Source organism: Notamacropus eugenii, chromosome 2 (genome assembly GCF_028372415.1).
Source record: "Notamacropus eugenii isolate mMacEug1 chromosome 2, mMacEug1.pri_v2, whole genome shotgun sequence".
In the NCBI taxonomy this organism is placed as follows: domain Eukaryota; kingdom Metazoa; phylum Chordata; class Mammalia; order Diprotodontia; family Macropodidae; genus Notamacropus; species Notamacropus eugenii.
In genome coordinates this window covers 129,438,740-129,450,845 of record NC_092873.1, presented here as the reverse complement: position 1 = coordinate 129,450,845, position 12,106 = coordinate 129,438,740, and the positions used below count along the sequence as shown (strand labels likewise).

At 42.3% G+C, this 12,106-nt stretch overlaps 1 protein-coding gene across 7 annotated transcripts in view; it reads right to left on the bottom strand.

Annotated features, from left to right (window-relative positions):
• Positions 1–2,565, bottom strand: part of PHF3 (PHD finger protein 3) — a 107,491-nt gene extending 104,926 nt beyond the window's left edge. Inside the window, exon 1 of one of the 7 annotated variants that reach the window (XM_072642554.1) lies at positions 2,066–2,565. The gene's annotated coding sequence lies outside the window, so the exon portion shown is untranslated. Of the gene's footprint in view, positions 1–1,402 lie in introns of all 7 variants that reach the window. The other 6 variants (XM_072642549.1, XM_072642557.1, XM_072642556.1 and 3 more) reach the window with 6 other exon arrangements.
• Between the last annotated feature and the right edge of the window lie 9,541 nt (positions 2,566–12,106).

Genomic DNA, 12,106 nt, shown 5'->3' with positions numbered 1-12,106 from the left:
CACGGTTTAGACCATGGGAAAGTCACAATTTGTTAGCCTACACAGATGCTTCCTCATCTGTAAAAGATGCATATTTAAGAAATTGTTTTTAAAAAGCACGTAGGGCAAATCTTCAAGAATGAAAATGCATCTCTCTACTTTTAGCAAGTTCCAGGTTTCGGAACTAGTTTCAATTCTAATGGCTGTTGGCTGTTAATTCTGGTAGGTATGATTCAGAATAAAAACTCACTTATAAAGTTTTGCAATTTAGCAAAGAGTAAGATATTCTGTCCTATGGTAGAAGAAAGCACAAAAAATGGGGTTAAGAGATTGTAAAAGGAGCAAAATCAGAATAGGAATGGAACATGGCTAAAATAAAACCAGGGGTGCCCTATAGAAGTAAGTAAAAAATCCAAGAGAGAAAAGATAGTTATTACATCAGTTTGAAAACTAGAATGGACTGTGGCGGTCTTCTTTTCAACTTCCCTGTTTTACAGATGTCTAGGGACTTGCCTCAAAGTCAGTAAGCGAGAAAGCCAGTATTCCAACCCAGGTCATCCTTCTCCAATTCTTTACATAGCACTTTTTCCAATACTGCACCACAGTGCCTCACATAAGAAAGCAAAAATCCAAGTAAATGTAATTATTGATAACCAATTTGAGGATGACAAGTCGGCAAGTAGTTTTTGGGTGCTTTTGTACTAGAAAAGCACTGTAAACTCCCTCCAAGATAACTGCTCAACTTTTCCAGTTCTTGATTTGTGTCCTTTCCACTACCACTCCAGGAATCCTAAACCCCCCCTGGCAATGTCAGATGTCACTGATTAATCAAAATGAGGTAACAAATGTAAAACGCTTTCCAAACCTTAAAGTACTATATCAATGCTACTTTAAAAATGTGGTCAATCTACAATTAAGAATAGCATCATTTTTTCACACCTTTGAAGAATTTTTCTTCTATGAAGTTGAAAAATAAAATAGGTGTTAACTTATCTTCAGCACCTAACTCCAGAAGAACGTAGAGTTAATGCGTACTCAATACAACAGAAAATGAGAAAATGTACTACAATACTGTACTCTACCATTATGTCCTCATAAACTAAAATTATGTTTATTTAATTTGTTACCCTAAGTTTCATACGTGACAGATCACACAAGTTTTAACCAAGGTAAATGCATTCTTTTCCCTCCATGTTAAATAACATATATGCAGTTCTATTAAAATTATAGTCGATATGCAATTAATGCTAACTACAATATTTTGTAAAAAGGAAGTACTTATGATCACTCTTTTGAGGGTACCCTTCCTAAAAATATCGATTAAGTTACTAGTTTCTTTGGGGCAAGACACAATTTTAAAATTTAATAAAACATTTTGTCCCCAGGTCCCCTCCCTCTAAGGTCGGAGGATTAAAACACCAACCACGAGTGGCTCGTTAAATTACTTGGTGTCTCCGCAGACAAGATGCGTGGGCTTTCCGCCTCAGCCTGAGCCGACGACGGCAAGGCCAGTGTCAAGCACACACACGCACACGCGAGGGGGCAGGAAAACGTGAAGCTCGGCTAACTCCTCCGGCCACAGGCGCGCCAGGACGCGGCCGTGTAGGCCGACGCCAATCCCCGGCGCCCGGCCGCTCCCACGCCCTCTCCGCCGGGTCCGAGCCAGGGCCACGCTTAGGCCCAGCTACCGGGGGATGGGGGGGAACCCCCGCCAGCCTGCCTTCCCCGGGGCCCCACGCACGTAAGAGACCCGCGGGCTGGGGAAGAAGTCAAGGCCGGACGCGCCTCCGGAGGAGGAGGAAAGGAAAGGGGGCAGCAGAGAGAGCGGGGGCTCCCGAGGGGCCGAGGCCGCCCCCCCCCCAGCCCGCCGCCTTACAAACGGTCTCGCTGGGCCCGGGCGGGAGGACGTTGCGCAGGAGGCCGGGGCGGCGCAGTCTCCTCCGCTAGGAGAGAGCGGGGCGTCCACCGCCCCCACTGCCTGGGGACGGGGTTGGGGAGGCAGGAGCTGGAGGAGGTGTGTTTGGGAGAGGGGTGGGGGAGGGGACGGGAGCCTGTCTCCCAGGACGCGGCCGCGGCCGCAACTCACCCAGCTCCGCCCGACGAGCGCTACCACTGGCAGCAGGAGGAAGATGGTGGCCGCCGCCGCCGCCGCGGAGGAGGGGGAATGGTGGGTGCCGCCGAGAGGGGGTATGCGCAGGACGTCGTCGTCGCTGCGGCCGCAGCCGCTGCCTCCTTTCCTCCAAGAGCTTAGGCTGCCAACGCGACTGCTAACCCCGCTGCCGCGGCCGTGGCCGTCCTCGCCCTCGTTCTCCTAGTCGTCGTAGTCTTCGTCTCCGTCCACCAGCCCAGGGCCCAGGGGTCGCTCGCCTCGTGCTGTCTCCGCCGCTGCGCGAGACCCCGCAGCCATCTGCGTGAAGCGGCGCGAGGGCAGGGAGCAGGGCCTGCTCACGTGACCTCACTGTTTACCGTTCCGTGGGCCAGCGGCCTGGGCTGCTGCGCCTGCGCGCTGTGGAGACGCCAACACCGACACCGACACCACCACCCCCACCGTCATTCTTTTTTCCAGCTTCGGGTTCCTTCTGGGGCGATTCCCCTGCCTCCTCCTCCCTCCTTCTCCCTTTCCAAAATGGCTACCTCTCCTCGACCTCTTCCCCTCCTTCCCCCAAAAGAGACAATGTAATGAAAAAATGAACTCGGCCCTTCCAGCATTTAACATGTTAGGATTTAACACTTTAACTCAGCTATTATAACAAGTATTTAACACTTTGGACCAATAATAATAATAATTTAATATTATTAATAATTATAGTAATTGCAACTAGCATTTATATAACACTTTAAGATGTGCCAAATGTTTTACAAATATTATTTAATTTTATCCTCCCAGCCATCCCGGGAAGGTAGGTGCTATCAAAGTCCCCATTTTACAGATAAGGAAACAGGACGAGAAAAATGAAGTGACTGAGCCAGGAACACTCAGCCAGCGCCTCGGGCAGAATTCTAACTCGGCACTTCCGGGTTCCTGCCCTAGGTGCTGGCCGTGACCTTGACCACCTGCGAAAATCCCCATGCCAGGCCCCTAAAAGTTGTAGGATCGTAGATTCAGTCCTGGAGGGTCACCTAGCCCCATACCGATGAGCTAACGGAAACCCAGCGATGAAAACCAAGGGCCAAACGCAGGAGCTGAATGCAGGCTCCGACGAGGCCGCATCTCCCCCAACCTCGTCCCCCGCATCACGCTGTCCTCACCCCTAAAAGCATCTCCCCAGCTAGTCTGTTTAAAAAAAGTCCTACTAAGTAACAACAGGACATCATGGAAACAATCCTGGCTCTGGAGGCAGCTAAGAACGCAGGCTCCTGTGCGGCCTCGAAGAAGTCGCTGGACCTCTCTGGGCCTCCGGGGGCGTCCTCAGGACAGAGGAAGCTGAACCCCAAAGTCCATTTACAACTCTAATTCCATAGCCCTGCTTCTTGTCCTTCCTGCAGCCACCAAGCTTGGCTGTGGGAAGGCTGGGGGAGGGATGCGGAATAGGAAATAAAATCTAGCCACTTTCAGTCACCCGGAGGCAGCTCCCAAACCTCCTACAAAGCATAGCTCAGGATCCCCTTCCTACCCCTTGGTTGAGGATAAAATAAGGAGAAATTTGTAAGGCACTTGGCCAACCTCAAAGTGCCTTCTAAATGCCAACTCCCTGGTATTCATTTTTGCCTATTCCTGAGCACCTGGAGCTGAACCAACAATGCCTGTTGAATTGAATTAATTGAGATAGCTGTGACCCTAGCTGTGTCCCAGAAGAAAGGTGAAATTAAATAGAAAAAAATAAAAAATGTCCCAGAGAAAGGAACACAGTCAGCTCTGGATTTCAGAGCACCTTTGGGTCCAGGAGGGATTAGGGAAGGACCCAAGAGGCAATCATTCCGGGGCTGTAAAAGATAACCATTAACTATTTAACAATAAGTTACCTAATCTTTTAAAAAAAAATTTGAAATATCTACTACAAGAGATAGCAGTAGGCTTCTTAATCTTTTTAAAAGATTATTATACCAAATGTAACAATGTCACTCAGTGAAAAGAATGTATTTGCTACCAAAATGAATTCTTGAGAATATTTGGCACAGTGAGTCACAGGCAAAGTGCTTCACCATCACATTCATTTCATTTTATTTAATTAGTAAGTATTTATTAAGCACCACTGCGGGTTGTTGTTCAGTGAGGCCCAACTCTACATGGCCGCATGGACCAATGGGGATTTCTGGGCAAAGATACTGGGGTGGTTTGCCATCTCCCTTCTCCAGGATTTCTCTGTTTTACAGATAAGGACCTAAAACTAATAGGGATTAAGTGATTAGTCCCAGGTCACACCACTAGTTAAGTATCTAAGGCTGAATTTGAGATCAGGTCTTCAGGACTTCAACCCAGTACTCTACCCATGTCACCGCCTAGCTTGCTCCAGCATTGTACTAGGTGTTAGAGATATAAAGGTTAAAAAAAAAAAGACGAAAACCCTAACCATAAGAAAGTTGCATGTTATCACAGGAGGCCTACATGTATAAAACTATATGCAGAATAAATATATATGTGGGAAATGTTCAGCACCCACACCTCATTCAGACTTTCCAGACTTTGACACTAGGCCATGGTGTAGGAACCTTCTCTCCTACCCTTCTCCTTCTTCTTTTTGGCTTCTACTTTATTCCACTTGCTTAGCACAGTGCCTGGCATATGATAAACACTTAATAAATGCTTCTTGCCTTGCCTCACCTCAATCAACAAATCTGACGGTAGTAAAGTATATGATTTTCCTATAGTCGAATTAAGACCTTAATCAATTTGAAACGACCATGGGAGTTTGAGCTGTTGGATGAAAGGTAGATGATGCCAAACAGGGAACATTTTGTCATTGGCTGAGAAAAATCAAGTCATTTTGGGGGGCTACATGTTAAAAAAAACCCAGCAAATCCTCTCAAGTAGGAAAGCAAACCACTAGTGGAGGACTCCACATTTGGAAACTGAGTATTCTAGAACCCTGAAAGGAAAGGGGAGATAAGCTGAGAATTTCTCCCTAGGCCCTCCCACAATACACATTTTTATTTTGGGAGACTGAAACACCAGAAGACAAAGCATCCAGCCAGGTGCAAAAAGAGACATACTGAGAACAAATGAAGACAATAATAGATTCAGAAGAGCAATGTCTCCAGCTGGGCCTGATTCAGGTAAGTGTCCCGGTCGTTTAGGTCCAATATTGGAATTAAATGAAATGCTTATACATCATTCAACAGTTTATAAAAGGAGATTTATTTAACTCCAGAAAGAGAAGGATATTCAATAAGTTATTCAGCAAGGACACCTCATTAATTTATGAGAAATATACTCACTCTACAAAGGACAACATCCATTGTGAAGCCAGGAAAGGTTTTTGTTAATTTTTACATTCATTCCTGAATGAATGAACGGGTACTTCCTAATGGAAAATGCATTTGCTTCAGACAAATGCAAGGTTTATATGCCCTGCTTTCAATTCGAATTTTCCGCCTGCTTCCCATTGGCCAACATTCCATTTGGCTTTGTCTTTTTTTTATGTATACCTACTCTCTCTAGGAATTTTGTATTATTTAAGAGGAGAGGGGGCCTCTGCTTTGGGACAGGAGTGGAGATGTTTTTGTTACTATGTTTCTTGCTCTATCTCTTAATAAACACCTATGTTAGAAGTTAATTAAGTCTGGCCAGTTCTCAATCCGAAGCACCAAGATGGGGGCTTTTGGTTGACAGTGATAGAAATCCAATAGTAAGTCTTTTTTCTGAGGACCCAACCTATCAGTATGAGTGTGGGTTGGTTAAGTTGTCCCACAAAGAATACTACCCTTACATATGCCATTTGGGGAGAGGAAGGGTTGCCCAGGTCATATTTGTATTCTAAATCCTAAAATTTGTCTCTAAAAGTCTAATTTTGCCAGAACCATGACACACTTTTTGAAAAAATCTGGTCACATAAATATAACCCACGGGGAATCAGGAACAAACCCAAATTGAAGATTGTTTTTGCCCTGTAGAGAGAGTGTGAATATGGTATAGTGGATAGCGAGCTGGCAGCAGAATCAGGAAGACTTGAGTCAGCCCCAACACGTACTGGCTGTGTGGTTCAACAACTTTGTACTGGTTAGGAGGGCAGCTAGATGCCCATGGATAGAGTACTGGGCCTAGAGTTGGGAAGACTCATCTTCCTGAGTGCAAATAAGACTTCAGGCACTTCTTAATTATGTGACCCTGGGCTAGTCACTTAACCCTGTTTAACTCCATTTCCTCATCTATAAAATGAGCTGATGAAGGAAATAGCAAATATTCTGGTATCTTTGCCAAGAAAACAAATGGGGTCTCAAAGAGTCAGACCTGACTGAACAACAACAATGGCAGTTGCAGATCAACATTATTCGAGGGAGTTTCATCACCTAAAACTCCTTATATCAATTAAAGCACAGGTCTAGACAAAATAAATAAACTATGTTTTGGTTCCTTTTGTGTTTGGAACTTGGAATAAAAACCAGGTTCTGAATTTGTTTCATCACTAATCCTGATAATTAACACTTTTGCTTACTTGTTCTTTCAAATTTTCTGATTTCATACAATTATCCACCAAGGGAGCTGATATAGTAAATATATAATTAATATGTGATTGAAGTATGTATCTTTTTAGATGGAAAAATCAATTAACAAGCATTTATTATGCTTATTATATGCCATATATGCCGCTATATGCCACTATACCAGGATGAAGCCCTTTTATAACTTAGTAGATAAGTCTTAGAAAATGGTTTGAAACTCAGAAGATTAAATAAATTCTCAGTGGTCACACTGCTAGCGTCAGGAGTAGGTTTAAACACAAGTCTTTCTGTATCCAAGGCTAGCACTCTATCCATATCTGCATAATGAATATTTATAGTCAGATTAAAAATTGAATGAGCGAATACCAATTATGTTAAACATAATCTACCAAAATATCAATGTGAGAGACAGCAAAAACTTAAGTTTCCACAGAATTTATTAGTTGATGAAGTCATTGAGAATAAGTCAGATAATAAGAAAGCCAGCACACTGCAGGTGGACTCAACCAATCAGGAGACAAGCAGTGGCCTTTAGAAAGTCACAAAATTTTTGATAAGAAGGTGCAGACCTGAAACTGGCCTGAACCAGGCAGGAAAATGACCTAGAAAAACCTGGAGAAAGTTTTTCTTCACTGCACTTGCTGAATGAACCTCATGCATATAAGCAGACATACTCCACTTAAAATTATCCCTCCATTTTCTGATCATGGGTCCTATGTTAAAGCATGTTTGGGAGAGGGATCACACCAGGGGTGGTTACATAATGAGCACATCAAAAAGATGTTGACCTAATGGAGAACAGATCAATCTATCTCCTGGTAGGAGGACCTGTCCTGAACTAACAGTATATAGCTCATCTAGCTTCTGTATTCAGTGCTCCTTCCTCCTGAAAAGAGGGTAGGGGCCCACTTTGGCCAAAGTATTCAATTCCTCTGAACTCTGCTGTAATAAATTTTCCCTGATACCTTTTTAGTGTCAAGATTATTTCTAACAATAAGCAATCAACTTACCATCATGAGTATAAAGGAGATACAAAGGAATTACAAAGAAGAGTTTATAATTCTTTGCTCCTTGGGGCAGCTAGGTCGTGCAGTGGATAGAGCACCAGTGCAGGAGTCAGGAGGACCTGAGCTCATACCTCACCTCAGACACTTGACACTCCCTAGCTGTGTGACCTTGGGCAAGTCATTTAATCCCAATTGCCTCATCCTGGGTCATCTCCAGTCATCCTGATGAATATCTGGTCACTGGATTCAGATGGCTCTGGAGGAGAAGTGAGGTTGGTGACCTGCACAACCCTCTCTCACTCAAAAAACAAAGTCAATATGAAGAAGCTCTTCAGTCGAACTTGATCAGTCATGCCCTTGGTGGCCTTTCAAAACAAGTTTATTGGCTCTAGAGTCAATCAAATCAGGAGGAACTCTAAGAGAGTTATATCTGGTGGTGAGAAGAGAGCTGACTGCAGAGGAACAACTTAGCTCTTGAAAGAGAATCACTCCTCTCCAGTTTGGGGTATGAGATAATTTTCCCCTTTTCCTCCACTTCCTTTAGCACTACCTTATGGTGCACTGCAAACAGATTGAGATACGTGACTCAGGAAAGAGCAGTCCCAGAAGATTCTGCTTTGGATAGAGACCAGTCAGGATATAATCTTTACAGAAGAGCAGGCCTAGGGAACACCATAGAAGAGATGTATGGCACCAGGGGAATCAGAATGAGAATACCATGAAAAGAGAAGAGAAAGGAAGTCAGGGACCCTGTAGTGCTAGATATGTGTGAGGCTTTGCTGGGATATGTTCCCCATTTGCAGACCTCTCTACTAGAGTACTTTATGGGTATGCTCACTCTTCCAATTGTTAATCATTATTAGCGGAAATGTACCTTAGGTCTATCAGCAGCTAGGTGGAGAAGTAACTAGAGTGTTTGAGGATGTGGCTAATGTCTGGATATTGTATTCCCCTATAGTGTAAGCTTCTTCAAGGCAAGGACTATTTTAACCTTTCTTTGTATCTTTTCCTCCCCTCCCTCCCCCAGTAACACAGTACTTGGCACATAATAGACTTTTAATAAATATTTATTGACTTGAAAAAAAAAAGGAGAGACCTACCCTCTACACCACCACCCCCGCCCCACCCGGCTATCCCAGCAGTAGGTGGTGGTGATGATGGTATTCATTCTTCATTCTGGAAGAGGACTTTGACACCAGGAAGGTGGTGCCATGACTTGCAAGTGAATGATTTAAATGAGGGAGAGCTATGCAAAGTCACCAGCCTCACTTTCTCCTCCAGCACCATCTGAGCCCAATGGCAAGATATAGACAAGAAGAACTGGAGATGCCCCCAGATGCAGTGGGAGACATTGGTCTCTCCCAGATCTCATTTTGACTGAGGCAATGCTCAGGTGGTGTTCCAGTGTATTGAAAGAGGAGCAAATTGAGAAGCAAGTAGTAGCAGTGTGGCAAAGACCCCAGGATCCAAGAGTCTCAGTTCCAGCCTTCATACCCATCTGAATCCTGTAGAAGAATAATCAGGGCAGAAATCCCAAACCAAAGGGGAGTTCACAGTTCTGTAACTCTGTACCAGCAGAACTTTCCAGCTACCTTAAAAATGGCTGAGTCCAGCAGTGTTCTGCTATTGCTCAGATCCAAATCTAAGTCAAAAGCTTGCAGATCTCAGACCAGAAGAACAGTGATTGGACTTTTCCCTGGAGCAGAACACTTTAGAAGCATTGAAGGATTGCAGGTATAGAGTCAGAGCTGTTCCTGAGTTCTTGGAACAATACAATACTCAATAACCCAAGAAAACAACAAGACCAATCCAGACTTTTTCCTCCAGAAATAAGCAAAGTACATCCCTAATGTCAAATCTAAAGCCAAGAAGTAAGACTAGAAAAATGAGCAAGCAAAAAAAAAAGAATCCTATAATAAAAGTTATCATGGTAATGGTGTCACTGAAGACAAAAATGCAGAAGAAGGAAATGACTCCAAAACATTTACAAGCACATACTCAATGAAAGACATAGCCTGGGCACCATTTCAACTAGAATTCCTGGAAGAGATAAAACAAGAGTCAAAAAAAGTTTTAAAATATTTTTTGTCAATGAAATGGGAGAATAAAAATTAAAAATGGAAAAGAAATGAGAGCTATGAAAGAAAGATACAGAAGAAAAATTAACAGTTTGGCATAAGATAATTAGAATGGACCAAATAGGAATCAATGACTCCATGAGACAACAAGAAATATTAAAACAAAGTAAAAAAGCTGAAAAAATAGAAGAAAACTTAAGGTATCTCATAGCAAAATCCTAAGGGGAAAAAGATTTAGAAAACAGATCAAGGAGAAAATAATTAAGAGTCACTGGGCTACCTGAATATCATGACCAAAACAAGAACCCAGACATTACATTTTAAGAAATATTAAAAGAAAACTATTGAAATCTTTTAGAACCAGAGAGTAAAAGGGAATGAGAAGGAATCTGTGTAGCACCAATGCAATACCCACAGCAGCCACTATGGATATGCATGCACATTTCCGGGGTAAATTCACAAAATATAAACTCTCTTCCTCAAAGATGAAACCAAGACATTTATTCAAACACCAGAAAGCCAAATCCATCATGGTAAGAAGGAAATCTATACACATTATCAATGCAGGGAGCATAGCCATCCCTAAGCCTTCCTTCCATCAGGCCTCCCCACAAACAAGCTCCCTTAGGCAAAATCACTCTGTCTGTCAGTGTCTGTCTGTCTGTCTGTCTGTCTGTCTGTCTGTCTCTCTCTCTCTCTCTCTCTCTCTCTCTCTCACTCACTCACGCTAGCTCTTCTGTTCTGCTCTGTCTCAGTTCTGCCTCCTATCTCTCTCATCTTTACCGTACTCTCTCTTCCTGCTCTACCCATTCATCAATCTCCTCCCACTATCTGCTGGGCTAGAGTTCAAAGCAGGTCACATGGGCCTGTTAAGGGGCAGAGAAGATCTTCAGATTCCCTTACTATTACAATCTGCGAGTTACCTCCTGAAAGAAAACTCAAGATGAAAACTCCCAGGAACATTATAGTCCAAATCAAGAGTTTCCACATCAAAGAAAAAAATATTGCAAGCATCCAGAAAGAGGGAACTCTGGTTCCAAGGAGCCACAGTCCGGATCACATGTGATTTAGCAGCCACTACTATAAAAGAGTACAGAGATTGAAGCACCATATTCTGGCAGGCTTACAGTCAATAATTATTTAATTTGCAAAACTGAGTATAGTACTACAAGGGGGAAAATGTTTCAGAAGAAATAGAGGACTTCTAAGCATTCCTTATGAAAAGACAAGAACTGTGTAGAAACTTTAAAGTTCAAACATGGTTAAGAAAAACATAAAAATCACAAATGAATGATGATAAGGGACTAAACAAGGATAAATTGCTTATGTCTAATATGGAGAGACAACATGTGTCCATTTTGAACCCTATCAACATCAAAAGCCATAGAGGGAGTCTAATTAGGCTGAAGGCTTGGGTGTAGTTGTTATATTTTGATGGTATTAAAAGAAGAATGGAAAGGGAGAGAAAAGCGAATATATAAAGTAAGAAAAGGAAAAGCAAATTTTGGGGAAATTATCTCATATAATCAGGGTGTACAGGATATTTATACAAAAAAGAAGGAGGGAGTAGGGGAGGATGATGTTATTCTCATTTGAATTGGTCAAAAGAGAGAAGAATACACATACATGTACAGTTAGGTACAGTGATATATTTCATTCAATAGGAAAAGAGGTAGGAAAGGGAGAAGGTGGACTTAAATGGAAAGTAGATTGAGGGAGGACTAAGTTCTAAACACAACAAACTCTAAGAATGTACAAAATTATTTATAGCTTATTTTGAGATGTCAAAAGTGGAAACTGGAGAGAGTTTCCATAAATTGGGTAATGGCTGAACAAGCTAAAAATGTGATAGAATGCTGTAGGAAATTATAAAGGGGGTAATTTCAGAGAAATCTAGGAAGATTCGTATGAACTGATGCAGAGTGAAATGGACAGAATCAGGAGAACAGTTTACATGATGACAACAATATGGTATAGACAAACAACATTTAAAGTATTAGAAACTCTGGTTGACATAAATCATGGTACCAGCGGGCTGATGATAAAATATGCTACCTACCTCCCAGTAGAGCTAGGCAAAGGACTCACAGTAGAGAATTTTATATATGTATATGTAACATGTATCATATATACATATATACATGTGTATGTGTATGTGTGCATATATGTATATACATATAAAACATTTGGACATGGGCAATGTAGAAATTCATTTTTCTTCACTATATATGTTTGTAACAAGCTGTTTATTTTTTCATTCTTAAAGGGATAAGGGTTGAGAGAGAGAATATGTAGTTTTTTGCTGACTGAAAAAAATAACATGAAATTTATTTTTTAAAAATATAAATCAAATTAACTCATGGAGGTTGGGGGAGAAGAATTGGTAGCAGCATCAAATATAACTTCCCATTTTTGTACAGAAATGGTTCCATCTGACATATG